At 45.7% G+C, this 6,000-nt stretch overlaps 1 protein-coding gene across 5 annotated transcripts in view; it reads right to left on the reverse strand.

The window, feature by feature from the left end:
- KIF1B (kinesin family member 1B) overlaps positions 1-5,278 on the reverse strand; it is a 186,250-nt gene extending 180,972 nt beyond the window's left edge. For 4 of the 5 annotated variants that reach the window (XM_037828553.1, XM_037828556.1, XM_037828555.1 and 1 more), the window contains exon 1: positions 5,015-5,277. The gene's annotated coding sequence lies outside the window, so the exon portion shown is untranslated. Of the gene's footprint in view, positions 1-5,014 lie in introns of all 5 variants that reach the window. The other variant, XM_037828552.1, reaches the window with a different exon arrangement.
- Between the last annotated feature and the right edge of the window lie 722 nt (positions 5,279-6,000).

The following is a 6,000-nucleotide window of genomic DNA, read 5'->3' on the forward strand; positions in this document are numbered from 1 at the left end:
CACTGCCTGGGCAAGAACGCAAGTCAGACTTTTCAGTGTGTCAGTCATGTGTAAATCTTGCCACATGATACACCAGCATTCAAAATTTAATATGTATGTTTTCTTTCAGATGACAACATAGAATACAAGTATTTCAGGCTCTCATCAGTGTTAGTTTTCTACTAGGATACTGGGTTTATCTTTATATCATGTTACGTACCTGAACCCCATTAGTTAAATCCCTCATGGAAATGACTTAAGTTATATTTTAATGCTAAAGTCTCAGTTTGTAAAGCAGATGTACTACTTTTTTTAAAAAGGTCTTTGAAGGACATTTCTTCATTTTATTTAAAGACCTGTTGTACATACATAGCATACACAACGTGAACTTTCTAATAGGATGCCTATAACATCTTTTTTTAATAATTTATCAAAAAAAAGCTTCTCTCTTGACAAACCATGAGACTTTCTTTTACTAGAAAGAAAATTGTATATTTTATCTTTCCCTTTTTGCTTTGATTTCCAAAAGGTAAAAAACTAAATTACGGTAACCAGATTAGCCTAGACAATTTTTTCCCCGTTACACAGATTTTTGTTTATTTATATTTCAACAACCTTCCTATATATATGGTATATGTGGCAAGCTACCCAAATCCTTTTAGAAGCAGTAGCAGTATAAATTATAAATAAATAAAACTTCCCTGTAATAGCCTAGTCTTCTATTTAACATTAGAAATACGTAGTCAAATTTGTGATTCCTAAAAACAATCAAAACCAAATAATGCAGCAAGCCTTTAAAAGTTATACAAAATTAAATTATTAAAATGGGCAAAAGTACTCAAAAATTTGCACTGAATGAATGAGGACTGTGTGGGTGGCCAGAAAAGCGGGAGTCCCAGGAGACTGAAACCAGCCCCACCCAAACAGAAGCACACAGAAGTCCAATGAAGGGAGTGAAGTGAGCAATACTTACAGTTCTGGAAAGGCAGCAAGCAGGGTGAGGTGGAAACGTGTAGCCTGGTTTCAGCAATAAAGGGTTGGAAACCAGAGCAGGAGCAAAGTCAGTGAAATGATGGAAATACTAAATTGTACTAAACTAGAAAGAGTTGGGGGTAATCTTATCTCACCATATCTATATACAAATGATTAACTGTAAGTTCCTTGAGGGTAAAGAACTAAATCTCCATGTGTACTCTCAATTAATTTGTAATGACAATAGTAAAACTGTAGTGGAGTGCTTGGGAAGCAAAGAGTAAAAATAGAAGTATCCACACGATTTCTAGAACCTGGTTGAGAGGGGCAGGAGAGAGGCAGCTAGGAGGAAATGGGAACAAAGCAGGAGACTTGCACGTTTCTATGCTTTACTCAACAGCTATTTATTGGGTGCCTATGATGGGACAGGCAGTGTTCCAGGAAACTGGGATAAATCAATGAACAAAACAGATGAATATCCTTATCACAGAGCAACTCACATTTCAGTAGGAGAGGGGGCCACCGAAAATAATAATTTATATAGAAAGAAGTCAGTTTCTCAAGGTAGGTGATAATAGGCACTAAGAGGGGGAAAAACAGCAGTTAGGGGAAAGGAAGTGTGGTGGGGAGGGTGCTGGGCAGGTGCATAATTGAGGTTGTCAGGGTAGGCCTCTGGAGTGATGAGAGTTAAGCAGACTTGAAGAATGAAGTAGAGTTAGCTGAGTAAACTTCAGAAGAGTGTTCCAGGCAGAAGAAAGAGGCTGAGTAAAGGCTTTTGAGATTGGCATGTTCAAGGAATTTGAGACCTGAAAGTGATGACATGTTAGAAGATGTGGCCACAAAACTGAGACAGTGGAAAAGAACAATCTAGTGACCTTGGGGGAATCAATTAGCCTCTGTCTCAATTTATTCATCCGTAAAATAGGGATAATAGTATCTTTTCATGTTTGTTATAAGGACTAATAACAACATGCAAATATATGTAAAGTTAATATATGTAAAGATCTTAGAAAATTGTGCTCAAGGAAGCTATTATATCAAAGCTTGAAAGGAAATACAGCAATGTAGAGAATGGTATAATTGAATTACATGCTTTGGGGTAAACAATGTAATATTAAATAGGGAACATATTTTAAAATCCATTAAACATTTACAGTCTTGTGACTTAAAACATAAATGTAAACAATCACAAAACAATCATAAAAGCACCAACTGAGTAATAAGTAATAAGATATATAAGGCATTGTACAAAGGAAAAAGGCTCTGCTTGTGAATACCATGGAAACCACTGTGGCATTTGCTCCAGTATACTAAGTTGTACTAAAATAGAAAGAAGTTAGGGATAATCTTACCTCACCATATCTATATACAAATGATTAACTCTAAATTCTTGAGGGTAAAGAACTAAAACTCCATGTGTATTCTCAATTAATTGGTAATGACTGTGGTAAAAGTGAGCATAAATGAATCACTGGGTCACTAACCAGAAAATTTAACTCAGAGAGAAGTCCAAGGTACCTGTTGCAGGTTTTTCCTATCACAAATCACGTTTGTTTAATTTTCTTCTACCCCATGTATGTATCTTTATTCACATTCTTTTATGGAGTCCAAAAATTCACCAGTATCTGTTCAAACAAGGCCATCTTTCAAGGAGAACTCTAGAAGTAGACAGGATATACATTTAACATCAGAGCCTGGTGAAATTAAGTCATGTTTACAAGACCAAAGGGATATGCTTACTACTGGAAAAAACCCACTGTGATTTTCATCCTGGAACAGGGTTTACAAACAAGAAGGCAGGGGCCCCTTGTTGTCCTATACTTTATACTAGGGGCAAGACTGAGGGAAATGGGCTAGAATGCTTTGGCCTTGGTGGCAGACTCTTTTGGGTGTTATTTCCTGCACAAATTCCAAGTGGGAAGGAGGAAAGAAAAGGAAAAAAGGAAAACTGTATTCATATCTGGTCTTGAAAATAAAAAATAGTTTTAAGCCTTAGAAGCTGTTTTTAATTGGATAAATTTTGGAAAAATTCATCACAGCAGAGCTGCACAAATACTGCCTCCATATCAGATTTACAATCAGGCTGTATTTTTACCAAATGTTGAAATTATACTTAATCACAATTCTTCAAATCTTTTTACTAATAAAGTTAAGTTTAAAATTTTTTAAAATAGAAATATTTCTTAATTGGGGCATGAATTTTACAATAGACATTCTGTATTTCTCTCACAGTAAATAATTCAAAATAAAGCACACTAGTTTCTGTTGAAGTCACATTTGATTCAACCAAGTTTTAGAAGAAAAGCTTCAGGGTAAAATTAACAAAAACGAAGTGTGTTAAAACTTTTCTTATAAAATCCTCAGAAAATTGTTTAAGTAATTCAACTTAAGAGTTACAGGAATTCATTCATTAAGAAATGGAGTTTGAATGAGAGCAAAGGGCACAAAGAATGAGGGTTTTCCATCTCTGCAGGACCTTTCCAGGTCTAGCATGGAAGAAAATACAGATTTACAGCCTCAAACTGAACTCAGTTTTTGATCATTTCGAGATCTACTAGACAATGCCAATGTGTTACATATTCCATCCTAAAACAGGAATGAACAATTTCACTTGTTTCCTAATCCAACACCTTAATTAGAAAACACCACCTTACTTCTTAGAGAATAGAAGCTAAAATTTTATTACGACTAAGCTAAGCTGACAACATGCCAGACTTTAAATAAATCTCCACCATGATATCACTTCATAAGAGAGATTCTAATCCAATCGCAGCACTTCCATGGGACTCAGAAAGACACATCTATGATACAGAGCAGCATGTTGGGTGACGGCAGAACAGCTGCCTGGGGCAGTAAGAGATACGCGAGCAGGGGATGTGTTGACTATCTAATTTCAGCTATCTCGAGATTCCACAAAGATGACAACCTGCGTCTTCAGAAATATTGCTGCAAGCCTTCATCACTATCAGAATATTCCGGCTTACTGAATCCCCGCATGTTATTTGAAAAGCTATCCATCCACTGCAATTTTCTAATTCAAGGCCCCCATACTAGCAAACTGGCCTTAGCAATCCTCAGACCCGCCTATGTACATGTAAGGCACCATGAGGCCTTCTGCGAACGCCAAAACACATCTCACACCAACATGAAGGGAATCCTGAAGGCAGTTTACTCTGGAAGCTAATTTAGCAATTCACCAAGCAGAAAAAAGTATTTTGGGGGCTCAACTCTGGTTTTAGAGCCGGGAATGTGTTGTGCTGCATGAACAATAACTAGCTTGCTCGAGCAGGCTCCCAACCCCCACAACTTGGCTTCCTTCTGGTGAGGCCCGTCACCCTGAAAGCTGCCAGGGCTGTCACTCGGTGCCTTCCAGCAACCGGACTTGGCTCCTAAAGGATTTGTCAGATCATCCTCCCAATATGGCTGCCATAGTAATCCTGCTCCGCTCAACGCCGAGACCACGCCAGCCTTCCCCACCGCTGGCCGACATCCAAGAAGCCCCCTCCCTTTCCATTGCGCTCTTCTTTCCAGTCCTCGCGCCATCGGCTTCCCCGCTGCCCTGCGATGCGCTTCCCTACCTTCACCTGGCAAAAAGGCGCAATCACATTCCCAGCCTGAGCCCCGAAACCATCCATGATGGGAGAGGGGATGGGGGAATCAAGAAAGGATGGCTTCAAGACCGGGCAGCCTGTCTCCACGGGGCTGCAAACTGCGCAGAGAGCCCACGGAGCAGACAGCGGCGGGTCGACCGCCCGCTGGGCACAGCCGGAGCCTGGCCACTAGCGGGGAAAGCAGGGCTGGTGAGGGGCCGCGGCACCTCGGCGAGGAGCTCGGGGCGGGCCCGGAGAGCCCCGATCCCCAGCCCTGAACACGACTCAGCCCCCACCACCCCGCCCCTCAGGAAAAGCCTCTCCCACCTCACCGCACCCCAAGGGCCGGCGGAGCAGCTCCCGGGGCTTCCTCCCCTCGAGCCCCACTCGAACCCCACCCGGACCCCGACCCGGCCGGCCCCTCCCCAGCCCGGCTGCCGCAACGCCAACCGCCGCCCGCCCCGCCGCCTTACCTCAGCCGCGCTGCGGACCGGCGGGCGGACGGGCCGGGTCAGCAGGAGCTGCGACGCGCGGGGGCGCGCGGGGCCCGGCACCGACGCACCTCAGCGCGAACAGCGGCCGCCGCGAGCCGCAAGACGCCGCTCCGCAGCCCCATCACGCAGCGGCCCGACCCCGCATCGAGGACCGCGGCGGGCGAAGGGCGGGAGGGCAGGAGACCGAGCGCGGAGACTGGCCGCCGACGGCGGCGGCGGCTGCAGCGGGCGGAGAGCGGCTCGGCCGCGTACTGACGCCTCCCGGGTCCGCCGCCGTCTGACTGCCCCGCGTCGGTCCTCGCGAAACCCCGCCCGCAGCTGCCGGCGCCGGACACCGCCCGGAGCCCGACCGCCGCGCGTCACCTCAGCCCGCCTCGGCGCCCGCGACTGACGCTGGCGGCGGCCAATCGAGACGCAGAGTTCAGGTGGGCGGCCAATCGCAGGTGGAGGCAGGGAGCGGGGGGCGGGGAATGCTGCGAGGAGCTGCGAAGATAATGCAGCGCCCCCTGGGGGCGGTGAAGCTTGCGCGGGTGCGGGGGTTGTGGGGGTGCGAGGGAGTTCCCTTCCGAGTGACCCCCGCAAAGGGCGTTAGTCGGCGACAGCCTCGCCTAGCCAACCCGATAATCTTCCTTGTAGGATGACAAAAGGTTGGCCAAGTGGGGTGGGGCAGAACTGTGGAGCGTCCTAGATGGTGGCGGAGGAGCTGTGATTTAATATGGGAGGCGGCAGGGTGTGGAGTCATTGTCTGTTTGGAAAGCCTCTCACCGGCTCAACCCACCCAGCGCGGCGCAGTGGGGTCTGAAACACGCAAAGGGATGAGTGTATCCCGCAGAAGGCACCCTGTCCTATTCTTATCGAACCCGATCACAACACCTCCCACACGCCACCTTGGGAAAAAAAAAAGGCGGAATGAGTAATGGAAAAGCATGACTTAGTGGGCATTCAACTTGTCTCCTTTGGGTGCC

Source organism: Choloepus didactylus, chromosome 2 (assembly GCF_015220235.1).
Source record: "Choloepus didactylus isolate mChoDid1 chromosome 2, mChoDid1.pri, whole genome shotgun sequence".
Classification (NCBI taxonomy): domain Eukaryota; kingdom Metazoa; phylum Chordata; class Mammalia; order Pilosa; family Megalonychidae; genus Choloepus; species Choloepus didactylus.